The 19,119-nt window shown below is 40.7% G+C and overlaps 2 non-coding genes across 2 annotated transcripts; one reads left to right on the forward strand and one right to left on the reverse strand.

Moving 5' to 3' along the window:
- Nucleotides 1-1,389: 1,389 nt before the first annotated feature.
- Nucleotides 1,390-1,471, reverse strand: trnal-uag (transfer RNA leucine (anticodon UAG)). Its single transcript has one exon. It is a non-coding gene; the product is annotated as a tRNA-Leu (tRNA).
- Nucleotides 1,472-6,127: 4,656 nt separating this feature from the next.
- Nucleotides 6,128-6,199, forward strand: trnaa-agc (transfer RNA alanine (anticodon AGC)). The gene has a single exon. It is a non-coding gene; the product is annotated as a tRNA-Ala (tRNA).
- The last annotated feature ends 12,920 nt before the right edge of the window (nt 6,200-19,119 follow it).

Consider the following 19,119-nt stretch of genomic DNA (forward strand, 5'->3'; position numbering starts at 1 on the left):
CTCTTCTAAATTTGACAGGGAGCCATGCAGAGAGGCCAGTACAGGAGAGACATGGTCTCTTCTACTAGTTCTAGTCAGGCAGCAGCGTTCTGGACCAGCTGGAGAGTCTTTAGGGACCTCCTGGTGCAGCCTGATAGGAGGGAATTGCAGTAATCCAGCCTGGAAGTGACAAAGGCATGGACTAGTTCTTCTGCATCTTTTTGAGACAGGATGTGTCTGGTCTCAGCAATGTTTCACAAATGAAAGAAAGCAGTCCTAGAAATTTGCTTCATGTGGGCATGAAAGGACAGATCCTGATCAAAGAGAACTCCTAGGTTCCTTAGGGTGGTGCTGGGGGCCAAGGTGATACCTTCCAGGGTACCTGTCTCATTAGATAAACTTGTAAAGTGTCATGAGATAACTTCTGTTGGGATTTGGCACAAAATAAATAAAATTGACTTGACGACTTTGAAGTTAGATTTAAATTTAAAGTAGAAAACTCTTCCCTCTTCAAACCTGTCACTCAGTGTTGTAAACTGTTTCAAACAAATTCTACTGTTCAACAGTTCAAGTGTTTCTAATGAAGCTGAATGTTCTCCTCTACTTTCCTCAATTGGGTTTCTTTCATGTCCTCCTGAGATCAAAGACAGAATTCTAGCTACTGTCAAAGCCCTGATGACATCATCAGGAATTCTGACTTTGATCTGGAGACTCTTGCTTTAATCTGAATTTGATCTGACTAATGTTTTAGTTTAGGTTGCATGATGCCGACCACCTCATTTCTCCTGATGGACTGGTGACCTGTCCAGGGTGAACCCTGCCTCTTGAACAATGTCACCTGGGATCACCCCCCCCCCCCCGTGACCCTTAAAGGATAAGAATAGAAAGTGGATGGATGACTTCTCCAGTAACGTCCTGCTCTCATTGGTCTGTCTTCATTTTGACTCCTCCCACTGCCACAATGACCAGCCTTTATACTCCCTGGTTGCTGCAGGCCTCAACACCAGCCTGTGGTTGTGAGCAGGGCAGAACAGAACTGACAGTATCTCCCATGCAGGACCTGGGTCAGCACCTGGTGCCAGCTGGGGCACCGCTTTAACCTGGACCCCTAGAAGATCTTCTCCAGGAACTCGCCTTTTTCAATCGAAACAGCGTGAAACTTCAAGTAAAGAATTAAAATTATTTAATTCACAATGAGGCCTCTGTCATAAAACAAAATGAACAACTGACTACCTCACCATGACTTCACTCTGATAACCAGGCGGTAACCTAGTAGTCAGAGCAGCGATGCTCAGGTCTGTGGACTCACAGGAGGATTCTTCTTCTGGTCACAGGTTTGAAGACCTCAGTGGAAGAGAGAGGAGAGGCTGTGAGAAACCTGCCACACCTCTCCAGTGACCTGGGACATGATGGCAGTGGTGGGATTTGAACCCACGCCTCCTCAGAGACTGGAGCCTAAATCCAGCGCCTTAGACCACTCGGCCACACTACCTCACTGAGCTGTTCTCTGAGTTGGTCTGCTAAAGGCATGTTGAAGAGGAAGTAACATCATGATATCAAACTTATTCTGAAGGGGGACCCCTTCCCTCCACGGTCACAGGAAGTGACAACAGCGCCGCTAGAGGCAGGAAAGAAATGGTAAAAGGACTCTATTCATACAGAGCCTTTCTACCTCAGCAGCACTCAAGGAGCTGAACAATGTCCTCTCATTCACACACTCACACACTGATGCTGAAGGCTGCCATGCAAGGAGCCAATCTACTCATCAGAAGTATTTGGGGGTTCAGTATCTCACTCAAGGACACTTTGACATGGTCACCAGGGGTAGTGAGGATGGAACTGGACCCTGGTATCTGCAACGACTCCATCAACTCCTAATCTAGCAGCTCTGCTGGGTCCAACTATTTTACAGAACATTTGACAAACCTGTGGAGCAGTGAGGACACACATGAGTTGATCACATGATCTACTGAAGCACCATTTTACCTGCCACTGAGGTCACCAACATGAGCTGGAGTTGGGACTCTTGAACTGAACCTGGTATCACAGCGACACCTACTGCTGCAAAATGGAACAGCAACATTGAACCAAGTACAGGATTGGAGGGAGACTGATGGTTGCTGTTTGGGTTTTTGAAGGACAAGGAGGGCGTGGGTTCAAGCTTGATTCTCAGAGACGATTTCCCCAACCTCTACATTGGCATCTACACTGTCATCCAGTCATGTGACTGAAGTCATCCAGTCATGTGACTGAAGTCATCCAGTCATGTGACTGAAGTCATCCATTCATGTCAGTGATGTCACTTGGCAGGACTCTCATTGCCGTCTCATTCCAGAAAAGAATCCAGACTCCACCTGTGGCTCCATGATAACTGAGGGACCTCTGGTTGGAGGCTGGACGATGATGCAGCAAGAACAAATACCAGTGCCAACCAGATCAACTTAATGGCAGTTTTTGTAGTGATTTGATGCCTCATGAGGAGAAAATTTGGGCACAAATGTTGGACAAGAGTGTTTGTGGAGGGGTGTTTTTGTTGTTGTTGCAGTGTTGTAAGTCACTGTACCTGCAGCTAAAAGATTGAACTTTCTCCAAATGTCCTCAAGATGGTTTCCAATGACATCAGTTGTCACAAGAGGAAGCCTGCATGTAAACACACTCATGAGGAGAACACACACTTGAGAGACATTTGTCTTGCAAATCTTCCCAGATCAGGAAAACATGAAACAACACAACAGAAAAATGTCCTTTGTCCATTCTGTGTTGGTGTGACTCAAACTGAGTAGATAATGCAATTTATCATGGTCGTTCAGACCCAACTTGGAGGTTCTGGTTTTAGAAAGCGTTTTTCAGATAATGCAGCAGGAAATGAACTCAGTTAACCTGACATAATGGAGCCATCATTGGATATGACGGTGAGGGGGCTGATCTTATTTTCTCTGAGGTCACCATGGAAAGATCCACCTGGTACCACTTACTGATCTTTATATTGACGTATTGATCACTGATCAAACACTGAATTATCTTTGAGTGTCTTCAGACTATCTTACATGAGTGTATGTTATTGTTACGATGGTTTCTCTTCCTGGTTCCTGTCAATACATGTGCAGCTGTCAAGTCTTTAATCACTTGTTGGTGCAGCCTGATAATAAACTACAAAAGTCCAGCCTAGATGGAACTCATACATGGAGTTTTAGACAACTGCTGGCCTTCATCCAGCTTTATTGATAAATATAATTGAGTATCATCTGTGTAACAATGGAAATTTATGGACTGTTTCCCAATAATATGACCTAAAGGAAGCATACATAAAGTGAAGAGTATTGGCCCCAGCACTGAACCTTGAGGAACACCGTGTTTAACTTTGGTTTGTATAGAAGATTTATCATTAACGTCTACAAACTGAAATCAACCTGATGAATACGATTGAAACCACTTTAATGTTCCCTGAATGCACAGTTTAATCGTAATAATGGTACACTTCAGAATTAACGACAGCACATATACATTTGTTGTGTATGTACGCTGAACTTGAACAGTCCGTTGTCCCAATGGAGGCAAGTGAGAGTGAGGCCTGCAGCCAGACTACAAGGTCGGCGCTGCCACCCCAAGGGAGGTGGAGAGGGCAGAGGCAGGGGTCAGGAACACATGGGGGAGGGGAGGATAGTACGCGCCATTTACGTCACCAAGGCAGAAGGAGTTCTCCTGGAGGATAAACAATGGGGCAGCCGATAAGGAAGCTGTGGGTTTGGGCGGAGGAGCACACATTCCAATCTGTCTTCTCTTTCAGTCCAATCCAAATTGTAAAGTTAAATTTCTGGTCTTCAACATCACTCTCCTCTTTGCAGAGCGGCCAACTGCTCCGAGATGGTTTCCATCTTGGGTTTCAGTTCAAGAGTCTGTTGTTGCCCCGCTCTGCCAACCTCAGTCATTGCGTTGTCAATGACTGAGGTTGTGTGAGCTGCACATCACATCAAGTGTTGATGCCCACCAAGGGGTGTCTTTTCAAAAAGAGGAATATTACGCCTCCATTTCACACAGACAAGACGGCAAATTTGGCACATTTTCTGTCTAAAAAGGGCTGGAGAGAGATGGAGGGGAGGGAGGAGAGGAGACAGAGAGGTGGGGAAGAGAAGAGAGAGAGACCAGACATTATGTTTGCTGCTCCATTTTGATTGTTGCTCTCCAGCTTCAGCTCAATAAAAACCTCTTCATCACATCAGTCCTATGTGGAGCTGCGTTGTTCCAACAACACTGAGCTCTCAGCTCATAGCAGTTCTACAATAAAGGTTCCAACACAACGTTCCATTGATCCATGAACAAAGCAGGCAGTGAGACCATGATGATGTCACATCTGTCCACTGTCCAGATGTCAGAGCTGAAAATGATAGGATGCCATGTTCCCTTCAACAACAGTCCAGCAGAAAGCCACCATGAAGACCTGAGGAGGAGCAAGGCAGCTCACCACAGTCAGGAACTTCTCAGGCACAAGGGGGCTTCTCTCCGCTGGTCAGGATGGAGATTCAAGGCTCACGGGAGGTCAACAGTATTGTGACCGTGAAAAGGGGGAGAGGAGAAGTTCTGTTTCAAGTTAAAGAACAAAGAAACAAAAAAGTAAGCAGAAGAGAAAGAAAAGAGGAGAGACGGACCAGCAGCTGGAGGAGCTCACGGAAAAATAAGAAGCGCTGAAGAGCCTGAACCCAACCCAACTGTAACGGATGGTGTCGTGACTATTATAATAAACTGGTCCGCCGTGGGGGTGACCTTTGACCTGTGTGGGGCTGCTGGCCAATCAGCACCCTTTGCCGTCCTCAGTACTTCTCAGATATTCCTGTATTAAACGGGTCAACAGAGGGCAGTCATGCATCCCTCAGATCCTCCAGAGCAGGGGTTTTCAGTTAAAATTCTCCTGGGTCCAGTTTTCAAACCTCTTCAAGCTTGGGTCTGGAGGCCTAGCACAGTTTTTCATGACTGCTGATTTCAGTGATGGGCCCACGCCTGCATGTTAGCCAGCAGTCGAGCTGTGCTTTATGATCCAGGGGCATCTTTAGCCGATGGAGGTAGACTTTAAGCCTGTTGTATCAGTGTCTGTTTGGTCAACAATGAACTTTCAGATCGAATGAAGTCGCCGGCATTTCAATCATAGTTCAGTCGTATTTATTGTCTGCTTTTTTTCCACATTAACCTTAAACCTATTGTCCAGCAGGGGGCAACATAAAGAGAAGAGTGAAATGAAAATGGATTCAAAAATACTCAGAATTTACTGGCATTTGACTGCACGTATATGACTATGTGAGTGTGTGTGTGTGTGTGTGTGTGTGTGTTTTGAAGAAGACTTCTTGACTCCATTTTTGTTGTCACTCTTCTCTTAATGTTCAGTTTCACTCATTAAAATGAAGCAGCTTTGACGTGTGTACTTCTCTTGTGCATCAACAACTTTGGTCTTTAAGCTCCTGACAAACACACCACACGTCACTCACTCTATAGATTAAATCTGCTGATAACACAAAACACGTGACCCTGTGACCCTGCATGACGTTTTGCTCCAACTTTCCAGAACTAATAGGAGGAACAGCATGGATCGTTCTGAGCAAGAACTCTGACATCACCATCATCATGAACAAGAAGGCAGTAGGACTCAACTTCAACAAATCTGAAATGTCCCCTTAAGCTCCTGCTACTTTGAACTGATGCCTAAACCTTCAGTTTCCATTCATCACTCAGAACCTCTCACAACCCCAGAAGAACAAGCAAAGGTTTGGAGCAGTGAAGCCTTCAATAATGACATCATCATGTTTGAGGGTTTTCTTCCCTCAAACTGTTTCTACCAACACAACAGAATCCTGGAAATATTTCAGGTGTTGACCTCCCAGCAGCCTGAAGGTCAACCTGCATTATCTGTTATGTTGCTGAGCAGAGGAAGGAGCTCAATGGTAGAGCGCTAGCTTAGCATGTGAGAGGTGGTGGGATCGGTGCCCTCGTTCTCCAGAAGACTTCAGCTTGTTCTGTTGTTGAGCTCTGATGAAACCACTGACTTTGAACCACACACAAAGTGAAGGAGTGACTTAAGATTGATGGCACCTGAGGAACTTCTAGGTTTCCTAAAATCAACTGGAAATTCATTCACCAGTTAAACAGTGACTCTACCAGAGGGGATGTAGCTCAGTGGTAGAGCGCATGCTGAGCATGTGTGAGGCCCTGGGTTCAATCCCCGGTATCTCCAGCTGGACCTGTGTAGCCTTCATCTTGTCAGCTAAAGTGATCCTTAAATGTGACAACAGTCGATTAACTATCAGAAGACATCTTCTCCATGATCAAGGTGGGCTAACTTTCCACAAATGTTCAAAATTACTTTTGAAAATGAAAACATAGATCAAACCTGCCCTGTCAATCACCCACAATGGGCGGGTCGTCCCACTCCCTATCAGGTTCCCCTCTCCGTGACCCAGGAGGCTCCCTCTCCCTATCAGGACTAAAAATCCATTGGGGTCTCCCTGCTCAGGTAGGAGTCCTGCCCACAACGTTAAGCTGTTGATGTTCTAGAGGAGACAACATCTGATCTTTGTTAGATCCACCAGTCAAAGGGTTTCTTTAAAGGCTGTAGCAGCTGAGAATGAGGGATTAATAACCATCTTAGTGAGGACATTTTGAAACATGATGACATTTTATTGACTTGTAGCACTGCAAAAATCATCTCCCCTCCAAAAACCCTCTTCTCCAACTCTGTACTCAAGTTGTCTCCTCATCAGGCACCACAGGATCCAGGACGTTCAGTCAAAAAATCATTAGTGATTTTAAAAATGGCCATCAGACACAAAGTAAGACTTCAAACAGGTTTACAATTTTATTTGATGTTGACACATTTTGTCCATTTTGCCTCCACACTGTCCTTCATCCCATCATTTAACATCAGGACTGCTCCCAGATCAGCTCCATGACCTCATCCCTGCACCAGAGTACCGCCCAAGTTCATCAAGGACAGCCAACATGAGCAGGTCTAGATTCACCTCCATCTTTGGAGGTTGTTGAATTTCCTCCTGAGGACCGTCAGGCTGTTTCCTTACTTTGCTGTGACCCAACAGCAGACAGCAACAAGGACTATGGTGCACTTGGTAAAATCACCATCTGGAGTCTGGAGCAAGATGCTGATGTGATCCTTTGATGAGTTTAGAATCAGTCAGAGATCAAAGACTGAAGCAGGAGATCAATGCTCAGAACCCAGAGATCAAACACAGAATTCCGACATCACACATAGAATTCAGACATCAAACACAGAATTCAGAGATCAAAGACAGAATTCAACGATCAATCAATGTGAGGAACCAGCGTCTCATGTGAAGATGCTTCTGAACTCATGAAGTGAAATCCTACCACATAGAGATGAGTGAGTCCAACTGGACCTGAACAGGAGAGAAATAAAGGAGTTATTGTTATGTAATTGTTATTTATTTCCAGGCCAGGTGAGGGTTGGATTTTATTGGTTCATGTTGAAGTGAACTGACAGTGGGACTGAGGACCTGGGCTGAAGTCCAGCTCACTGCTGGTTTAATAAAACCACCTGATTGTTTTTCCTATCAGCTCTGATCTGATGGAAGAAACAAAAAGCCAAACTTCATTCGTCCGTGTCCAAACTCCAAGTCTGTTGATGTGCAGCACTCCAGTTATTTGTTTCTTTCCAGACAGAAGCAGGTTGGTGGAGGAATAAAACCTCAACAGTGAACAAACAGCAATGAGAGAAGTGAATCCTGCACTCAGAGAAGTTGTGTCTGCACTCGCCAACCAGGAAACGCGTCTATCTTCTGTGTGACTGGGGCAGCTGCTCAGAGCTGCGTTTCTCAGCTGTGTGGGGGCGGGACTCTGTGTGTGATTGACAGGTCAACTGTCTGCCAGACAATGTTGTGGGGCACAAACACAAAATGCGAGGTGCCATTTCCATTCTGGGTCAATCAGCTCTGGGACCGTTTTGTCTTTTGAATGCGGGTAGCAGCTTGTAAAAATGCCCCGGCTCAACCACCAGACCTCTGTGTACACTGTAAAAAAAAAACTAGAAAAAAAACAGTAAAAAGTCAGTCAGCAGAGTTTCCAGACGAATACCGTCAAATTACAGTAATGAACTGTTCCACAAAATTACATGGAATAAACTGTAAAAATACACAGCAGGTTTCACAGGCCGGACTCATTAAATTACAGTCCATTTAGTGTTGATAAATGTGCATTCAATTGCAGGAAAACAGGCCCATCACGTAAAAACACATGAAGAACAAGGACCTTTCAGGTTCTTCTCTAAGTTCAGGGCTCTTACTGGTTCATTTATGAAACAAACCAGTCTATGAGCAGGAATTTCCCATTAAAAAGTTCATTTGACAGTGGAAAAGCAAGCATAGTCCATCAAAATAGCCAAGTTTAAGGTCAATCGCTGTCAATTGAAGCTATTTAGTTGTTACTTTATGAAACTGAGCCAACTTTCTACAGTGATTTCCTGTTAGATTCTGATTTCTCCAAGTATAAAAACTACAACAATGTATAAACACAGAATCTGTACTTTGAACAATAGAGAATTTCTACATATTTACAATATCAGTCCATCACTTTAGAGGATTGGAATGTAAAATAATCATTGGACAATGGAAATCATTTATCCTTGAACAAAACAACTTCAGTGCAGAGTTGATAACTGCACTTCAAACTTTGAACTGGTGTCCACATCAATGTGGAATTTGAGGAGGCCACAGCCACCAAATTTCCCAGAGTTCTTGACTATTTGCAGTCTCTTCCCTTGGAGAAGTCAAGTGGAACTACAAGACAAGGAGCAGAAGTCCAAGCTGCTGGTGGACCACGTGGTGCTGTGTTGATGCTACTTTCCCACTCAAAGGGGATCGTGCAGGAATGTTCCACACGGTTGACCAAACTTCCATTGCAGAAGAGATTCAGGCAGTTCCACCCACGCCATGCATCCTTGTATGCTGTAAGTGTGAGGCAATACAATACAGTATGTTTCAGTGACATACATTGAGACAGAAGACCTGGTTTATTGGGTGATGTTTATTGACATGCCAATTGGATTGTGGTGCCAATATGGCTGACTTGGTCGGTGTAAATCTTATCATCAATAAACAAAGTACACACAAATGTTGAAATTACTTTTCTAGACTTTAGTCCCCAAAGGAATTTCAGGCACCTGAAAGTGACTTTCATAAATCTGTGTGTGTGTGTACAGTACATGTCCCCAAAATGGACAATAAAATTATTGGTCCCCAATCTCAAGGATAAAATGATGCTCCAGTGATGTAGTGAGAGTTGCTACAAAACTCAAAATGATGCTGTCAATAATACAGTAAGACTTGCGACTAAGATCAAAATGATGCTAAAGTGATGAAATGAGAGTTTCTTCTCAACTAAGAAATGATGCTACAGTGATGGGGTGAGAGTTGCTACGATCCTAAAAATGATGCTGTCAGTGATGTAGTGAGAGTTGCTAAAGACCTCAAAATGATGCTACAGTGATGTAATGAGAGTTGCTACGATCCTAAAAATGATGCTGTCAGTGATGTAGTGAGAGTTGCGACTAACCTCAAAATGATGCTAAAGTGATGTAATGAGAGTTGCTACTAATCTCAAAATGATGTTACATTGATGTAGTGATAGTTGCTAAAAATCTCAAAATAAGGCTACAGTGATGTGGTTAGAGTTGCTAAAAACCTAAGAAATGATGCTACAGTGATGTGGTGAGAGTTGCTACTAATCTCAAAATTATGCTAAAGTGATGTGGTGAGAGTTGCTACTAATCTCAAAATGATGCGACAGTGATGTAGTGAGAGTTGCTACGTACCTCAAAATGATGCTACAGTGATGTGGTGAGAGTTGCTACTAATCTCAAAATGATGCGACAGTGATGTAGTGAGAGTTGCTACGTACCTCAAAATGATGCTACAGTGATGTGGTGAGAGTTGCTACTATCCTCAAAATGATGCTACAGTGATGGAGTGAGAGTTGCTTAAAATCTCAAAATGATGCTACAGTGATGTAGTGAGAGTTGCTACGGACCTAAGAAATGATACAACAGTAATGTGGTGAGAGTTGCTACGAACCTCAAAATGATGCTGACTATGATGTAATTACAGTTGCTACTAACCTCAAAATGATGCTTAGAGTGATGTAATGACAGTTGCTAAAAACCTAAGAAATGATGCTGACAGTGATGTAGTGAGAGTTGCGACTAACCTCAAAATGATGCTTATAGTGATGTCGTGAGAGTTGCTAAAAACCTCAAAATGATGCTCCAGTGATGTGGTGAGTTGCTAAAAACCTCAAAATGATGCTCCAGTGATGTAGTGAGTTGCTTAAAACCTCAAAATGATGATACAGTGATGGAGTGAGAGTTGCTAAAAATCTAAAAATGATGCTGACAGTAATGTAGCGAGAGTTGCGACTAACCTCAAAATGATGCTTATAGTGATGTCGTGAGAGTTGCTATTAAACTAAAAATGATGCTAAAGTGATGTAATGAGGGTTGCTAAAAACCTAAAAATGATGCTCCAGTGATGTAGTGAGCTGCTTAAAACCTCAAAATGATGCTACAGTGATGTAGTGAGAGTTGCTAGAAACCTGTAAATGATGCTACAGTGATGTTGTGAGAGTTGCTACTAATCTCAAAATGATGCTTCAGTGCTGTCATGAGAGTTGCTACATATTTCAAAATGATGCTAAAGTGATGTAATGACAGTTGCTAAAAACCTAAGAAATTATGCTACAGTGATGTAGTGAGAGTTGCTACTATGCTAAAAATGATGCTGACAGTGATGTAGTGAGAGTTGCTACGAACCTCAAAATGATGCTCCAGTGATGTAGTGAGAGTTGCTTAAAATCTCAAAATGATGCGACAGTGATGTGGTGAGAGTTTCTTTACAAACTCAAAATGATGCGACAGTGATGTGGTGAGAGTTGCTACTATCCTCAAAATGATGCTACAGTGATGGAGTGAGAGTTGCTTAAAATCTCAAAATGATGCGACAGTGATGTAGTGAGAGTTGCTACGGACCTGAAAATGATGCTCCAGTGATGTAGTGAGAGTTGCTAAAAACCTCAAAATGATGCTGACAGTAATGTAGTGAGAGTTGTGAAGAACCTCAAAATGATGCTACAGTGATGTAGTAAGAGTTGCTAAAAACATCAAAATGATGCTGACAGTAATGTAGTGAGAGTTGCTACGAATCACAAAATGATGCTGCAGTGATGTAATGAGAGTTGCTACTAATCTAAGAAATGATGCTCCAGTGATGTAATAAGAATTGCTACAAACCTAAGAAATGATGCTACAGTATTGTAGTGAGAGTTTCTACGAACCTCAAAATGATGCTACAGTAATAGAGTAGGAGTTGCTAAAAATGTCAAAATGATGCTAAAGTGATGTGGTGAGAGTTGATAAAATCCTAAAAAAAATTATGTGACACTAATGTGGTGAGTTGCTACGAACCTCAAAATGATGCTACAGTGATGTAGTGAGAGTTGCTACGATCGTCAAAATGATGCTACAGTGATGAAGTGAGAGTTGCTACGAACCTAAAAATTATGCTGACAGTCATGAAGTGAGATTTGCTACTATCCTCAAAATGATGCTACAGTGATGTAGGAAGAGTTGCTAAAAATCTCAAAATGATGCTTCAAGTGATGTGGTGAGAGTTGCTAAAAACCTCAAAATGATGCGAAAGTGATGAATTGAGAGTTGCTACGAACCTAAAAATGATGCTGACAGTCATGAAGTGAGATTTGCTACTATCCTCAAAATGATGCTACAGTAATGTAGTAAAAGTTGCTAAAAATCTCAAAATGATGCTGACAGTAATGTAGTTAGAGTTGTTACGAACCTCAAAATGATGCTCCAGTAATGTATTAAGTTGCTAAAAACCTAAAAATGATGCTACAGTGATGTAGTAAGAGTTGCAAAAAACCTCAAAATGATGCTCCAGTGATGTAGTGAGAGTTGCTACGAACCTCAAAATGATGCTACAGTAATGAAGTAGGAGTTGCTAAAAATCTAAAAATGATGCTGTAAGTAATGTAGTGAGAGTCGCTACGAACCTCAATAATGCTACAGTAATGTTGTAAGTGTTGCTAAAAATCTCAAAATGATGCTAAAGTGATGTGGTGAGAGTTGCTTAAATCTTCAAAATGATGCTACATTGATGTAGTGAGAGTTGCCACGAACCTCAAAATGATGTGACAGAAATGTGGTGAGAGTGACTAAGAACCTCAAAATGATGCTACAGTAATGTAGTGAGAGTTGCTACGATCCTCAAAATGATGCTACAGTTATGTAGTGAGAGTTGCTATGAACCTCAAAATGATGCTACAGTAATGTAGTAAGAGTTGCTAAAAATCTCAAAATGATGCTAAAGTGATGTGGTGAGAGTTTCTACTAATCTAAGAAATGATGCTAAAGTGATGTAGTAAGAGTTGCTAAAAATCTCAAAATGATGCTATAGTGATGTGGTGAGACTTGCTAAAAACCTCAAAATGATGCTACAGTAATGTATTAAGTTGCTAAAAACCTCAAAATGATGCTACAGTGATGTGGTGAGAGTTTCTTAAAATCTTAAAAAGATGCGACAGTGATGTGGTGAGAGTTGCTACTATCCTCCAAATGATGCTACAGTGAAGTAGTGAAAGTTGCTAAAAACCTCAAAATGCTGCTACAGTGATGTCAGAAGAGTTGCTAAAAATCTCAAAATGATGGTAAAGTGATGTGGCGAGAGTTGCTAAAATCCTCACAATGATGCTGTCAGTAATGTAGTGAGAGTTGCAACGAACCTAACAATGATGCTCCAGTGATGTAGTGAGAGTTGCTAAAAACCTCAAAATGATGCTCCAGTAATGTAGTGAGAGTTGCTAAAAATCTCAAAAAAATGCTAAAGTGATGTGATGAGAGTTGCTAAAAATCTCAAAATGATGCTGTCAGTCATGTAGTGAGAGTTGCTACGAACCTCAAAATGATGCTCCAGTGATGTAGTGAGAGTTGCTACGAACCTCAAAATGATGCTAAAGTAATGTGATGAGAGTTGCTAAAAATCTAAAAATGATGCAGTAAGTAATGTAGTGAGACTTGCTACGAACCTCAATAATGCTACAGTAATGTTGTAAGTGTTGCTAAAAATCTCAAAATGTTGCTAAAGTGATGTGGTGAGAGTTGCCACAAACCTCAAAATGATGCTACAGTAATGTGGTGAGAGTTTCTGTGATCCTAAAAATGATGCTCCAGTAATGTATTAAGTTGCTAAAAACCTCAAAATGATGCTACAGTGATGTAGTGAGAGTTGCTACGAACCTCAAAATGATGCTACAGTTATGTAGTGAGAGTTGCTACGGACCTGAAAATGATGCTCCAGTGATGTAGTGAGAGTTGCTAAAAACCTCAAAATGATGCTGACAGTAATGTAGTGAGAGTTGTGAAGAACCTCAAAATGATGCTACAGTGATGTAGTAAGAGTTGCTAAAAACATCAAAATGATGCTGACAGTAATGTAGTGAGAGTTGCTACGAATCACAAAATGATGCTGCAGTGATGTAATGAGAGTTGCTACTAATCTAAGAAATGATGCTCCAGTGATGTAATAAGAATTGCTACAAACCTAAGAAATGATGCTACAGTATTGTAGTGAGAGTTTCTACGAACCTCAAAATGATGCTACAGTAATAGAGTAGGAGTTGCTAAAAATGTCAAAATGATGCTAAAGTGATGTGGTGAGAGTTGATAAAATCCTAAAAAAAATTATGTGACACTAATGTGGTGAGTTGCTACGAACCTCAAAATGATGCTACAGTGATGTAGTGAGAGTTGCTACGATCGTCAAAATGATGCTACAGTGATGAAGTGAGAGTTGCTACGAACCTAAAAATTATGCTGACAGTCATGAAGTGAGATTTGCTACTATCCTCAAAATGATGCTACAGTGATGTAGGAAGAGTTGCTAAAAATCTCAAAATGATGCTTCAAGTGATGTGGTGAGAGTTGCTAAAAACCTCAAAATGATGCGAAAGTGATGAATTGAGAGTTGCTACGAACCTAAAAATGATGCTGACAGTCATGAAGTGAGATTTGCTACTATCCTCAAAATGATGCTACAGTAATGTAGTAAAAGTTGCTAAAAATCTCAAAATGATGCTGACAGTAATGTAGTTAGAGTTGTTACGAACCTCAAAATGATGCTCCAGTAATGTATTAAGTTGCTAAAAACCTAAAAATGATGCTACAGTGATGTAGTAAGAGTTGCAAAAAACCTCAAAATGATGCTCCAGTGATGTAGTGAGAGTTGCTACGAACCTCAAAATGATGCTACAGTAATGAAGTAGGAGTTGCTAAAAATCTAAAAATGATGCTGTAAGTAATGTAGTGAGAGTTGCTACGAACCTCAATAATGCTACAGTAATGTTGTAAGTGTTGCTAAAAATCTCAAAATGATGCTAAAGTGATGTGGTGAGAGTTGCTTAAATCTTCAAAATGATGCTACATTGATGTAGTGAGAGTTGCCACGAACCTCAAAATGATGTGACAGAAATGTGGTGAGAGTGACTAAGAACCTCAAAATGATGCTACAGTAATGTAGTGAGAGTTGCTACGATCCTCAAAATGATGCTACAGTTATGTAGTGAGAGTTGCTATGAACCTCAAAATGATGCTACAGTAATGTAGTAAGAGTTGCTAAAAATCTCAAAATGATGCTAAAGTGATGTGGTGAGAGTTTCTACTAATCTAAGAAATGATGCTAAAGTGATGTAGTAAGAGTTGCTAAAAATCTCAAAATGATGCTATAGTGATGTGGTGAGACTTGCTAAAAACCTCAAAATGATGCCACAGTAATGTATTAAGTTGCTAAAAACCTCAAAATGATGCTACAGTGATGTGGTGAGAGTTTCTTAAAATCTTAAAAAGATGCGACAGTGATGTGGTGAGAGTTGCTACTATCCTCCAAATGATGCTCCAGTGAAGTAGTGAAAGTTGCTAAAAACCTCAAAATGCTGCTACAGTGATGTCAGAAGAGTTGCTAAAAATCTCAAAATGATGGTAAAGTGATGTGGCGAGAGTTGCTAAAATCCTCACAATGATGCTATCAGTAATGTAGTGAGAGTTGCAACGAACCTAACAATGATGCTCCAGTGATGTAGTGAGAGTTGCTAAAAACCTCAAAATGATGCTCCAGTAATGTAGTGAGAGTTGCTAAAAATCTCAAAATGATGCTAAAGTGATGTGATGAGAGTTGCTAAAAATCTCAAAATGATGCTGTCAGTCATGTAGTGAGAGTTGCTACGAACCTCAAAATGATGCTCCAGTGATGTAGTGAGAGTTGCTACGAACCTCAAAATGATGCTAAAGTAATGTGATGAGAGTTGCTAAAAATCTAAAAATGATGCAGTAAGTAATGTAGTGAGACTTGCTACGAACCTCAATAATGCTACAGTAATGTTGTAAGTGTTGCTAAAAATCTCAAAATGTTGCTAAAGTGATGTGGTGAGAGTTGCCACAAACCTCAAAATGATGCTACAGTAATGTGGTGAGAGTTTCTGTGATCTTAAAAATGATGCTCCAGTAATGTATTAAGTTGCTAAAAACCTCAAAATGATGCTACAGTGATGTAGTGAGAGTTGCTACGAACCTCAAAATGATGCTACAGTCATGTAGTGAGAGTTGCTACGAACCTCAAAATGATGCTACAGTAATGTAGTAAGAGTTGCTAAAAATCTCAAAATGATGCTCAAGTGATGTGGTGAAAGTTCCAAAAAAATTAAAAATGATGCTGTCAGTAATGTAGTGAGAGTTGCTACAACCTCAAAATGACGCTGACAGTAATGTAGTGAGAGTTGCTACTATCCTCCAAATGATGCTAAAGTGATGCAGTAAGAGTTGCTAAAAATCTCAAAATGATTCTCCAGTGATATCGTGAGAGTTGCTACGAACCTCAAAATGAAGCTCCAGTGATGCAGTAAGAGTTGCTTAAAACCTTTAAAAATGATGCTACAGTGATGTAGTGAGAGTTGCTACTATCCTCCAAATGATGCTACAGTGATGTAGTGAGAGTTGCTACTATCCTCCAAATGATGCTACAGTGATGTAGTGAGAGTTGCTTAAAATCTCAAAATGATGTGACAGTGATGTGGTAATAGTTGCAACAAACCTCAAAATGATGCTGACAGTAATGAAGTGAGATTTGCTACTATCCTAAAAATGATGCTACAGTGATGGAGGAAGAGTTGCTAAAAATCTCAAAACGATGCTGTCAGTGATGTGGTGAGAGTTGCTAAAAACCTCAAAATGATGCAAAACTGATGAATTGAGAGTTGCTACGAACCTAAAAATGATGCTCCAGTAATGAAGTGAGAGTTGCTACGAACCTATAAATGATGCTAGAGTGATGTGGTAAGAGTTGCGTTAAACCTCAAAATGATTTCCACAGTAATGTAGTGAGAGTTGCTTTAAACCTCAAAATGATTCCACAGTCATGTAGTGAGAGTTGCTTAAAACGTTAAAATGATGCTGACAGTTATGAAGTGAGAGTTGCTACTAACCTCAAAATGATGCTCTTGTGATGGATTTAGAGTTGCTAGAAACCTAAAAAATGATGTTACAGTAATATTGTAAGAGTTTCTACGAACCTCAAAATGATGCTACAGTAATGTATTAAGTTGCTAAAAACCTCAAAATGATGCTAAAGTGATGTGGTGAGAGTTTCTTAAAATCTTAAAATGATGCTCCAGTAATGTAGTGAGAGTTGCTCAAAACCTCAAAATGATGCTCCAGTAATGTAGTGAGAGTTGCTATGAACCTCAAAATGATGCCCCAGTGATGTTGTGAGAGTTGCTAGGAACCTCAAAATGATGCTACAGTGATGTAGTGAGAGTTGCTACGAAGCTCGAAATGATGCGACAGTAATGTGGCGTGAGTTGCGAGGAACCTAAAAAATGATGCTACAGTAATGTAGTGAGAGTTGCTAAAAACCTCAAAATGATGCTATAGTGATGTAGTGAGAGTTGCTACGAACCTCAAAATGATGCTACAGTTATATAGTGAGAGTTGCTACGAACCTCAATAATGCTACAGTAATGTTGTAAGTGTTGCTAAAAATCTCAAAATGATGCTAAAGTGATGTGGTGAGAGTTGCTAAAAACCTCAAAATGATGCAAAACTGATGAATTGAGAGTTGCTACGAACCTAAAAATGATGCTCCAGTAATGAAGTGAGAGTTGCTACGAACCTATAAATGATGCTAGAGTGATGTGGTAAGAGTTGCGTTAAACCTCAAAATGATTTCCACAGTAATGTAGTGAGAGTTGCTTTAAACCTCAAAATGATTCCACAGTCATGTAGTGAGAGTTGCTTAAAACGTTAAAATGATGCTGACAGTTATGAAGTGAGAGTTGCTACTAACCTCAAAATGATGCTCTTGTGATGGATTTAGAGTTGCTAGAAACCTAAAAAATGATGTTACAGTAATATTGTAAGAGTTTCTACGAACCTCAAAATGATGCTACAGTAATGTATTAAGTTGCTAAAAACCTCAAAATGATGCTAAAGTGATGTGGTGAGAGTTTCTTAAAATCTTAAAATGATGCTCCAGTAATGTAGTGAGAGTTGCTCAAAACCTCAAAATGATGCTCCAGTAATGTAGTGAGAGTTGCTATGAACCTCAAAATGATGCCCCAGTGATGTTGTGAGAGTTGCTAGGAACCTCAAAATGATGCTACAGTGATGTAGTGAGAGTTGCTACGAAGCTCGAAATGATGCGACAGTAATGTGGCGTGAGTTGCGAGGAACCTAAAAAATGATGCTACAGTAATGTAGTGAGAGTTGCTAAAAACCTCAAAATGATGCTATAGTGATGTAGTGAGAGTTGCTACGAACCTCAAAATGATGCTACAGTTATATAGTGAGAGTTGCTACGAACCTCAATAATGCTACAGTAATGTTGTAAGTGTTGCTAAAAATCTCAAAATGATGCTAAAGTGATGTGGTGAGAGTTAGTAAAATCTTCAAAATGATGCTACATTGATGTAGTGAGAGTTGCCACGAACCTCAAAATGATGTGACAGAAATGTGGTGAGAGTGACTAAGAACCTCAAAATGATGCTACAGTGATGTAGTGAGAGTTGCTATGAACCTCAAAATGATGCTACAGTAATGTAGTGAGAGTTGCTAAAAATCTCAAAATGATGCTAAAGTGATGTGGTGAGAGTTTCTACTAATCTAAGAAATGATGCTAAAGTGATGTAGTAAGAGTTTCTTAAAATCTCAAAATGATGCTATAGTGATGTGGTGAGACTTGCTAAAAACCTCAAAATGATGCTACAGTGAAGTAGTGAAAGTTGCTAAAAACCTCAAAATGCTGCTAGAGTGATGTCAGAAGAGTTGCTAAAAATCTCAAAATGATGGTAAAGTGATGTGGCGAGAGTTGCTAAAATCCTCACAATGATGCTGTCAGTAATGTAGTGAGAGTTGCAACGAACCTAAAAATGATGCTCCAGTAATGTATTAAGTTGCTAAAAACCTCAAAATGATGCTACAGTGATGTAGTGAGAGTTGCTACGAACCTCAAAATGATGCTACAGTTATGTAGTGAGAGTTGCTACGATCCTCAAAATGATGCTACAGTTATGTAGTGAGAGTTGCTACGAACCTCAAAATGAAGCTCCAGTGATGCAGTAAGAGTTGCTTAAAACCTTTAAAAATGATGCCACAGTGATGTAGTGAGAGTTGCCACTATCCTCCAAATGATGCTACAGTGATGTAGTGAGAGTTGCTTAAAATCTCAAAATGATGTGACAGTGATGTGGTAATAGTTGCTACGAACCTCAAAATGATGCTGACAGTCATGAAGTGAGATTTGCTACTATCCTAAAAATGATGCTACAGTGATGGAGGAAGAGTTGCTAAAAATCTCAAAATGATGCTGTCAGTGATGTGGTGAGAGTTGCTAAAAACCTCAAAATGATGCAAAAGTGATGAATTGAGAGTTGCTACGAACCTAAAAATGATGCTCCAGTAATGAAGTGAGAGTTGCTACGAACCTATAAATGATGCTAGAGTGATGTGGTAAGAGTTGCTTTAAACCTCAAAATGATTCCACAGTCATGTAGTGAGAGTTGCTTAAAACGTTA

This window comes from Aulostomus chinensis, chromosome 1, assembly GCF_037954235.1.
Source record: "Aulostomus chinensis isolate RoL2024-O1b breed Wild chromosome 1, RoL_Achi_v1.0, whole genome shotgun sequence".
NCBI classification, from domain to species: Eukaryota; Metazoa; Chordata; class Actinopteri; order Syngnathiformes; family Aulostomidae; genus Aulostomus; species Aulostomus chinensis.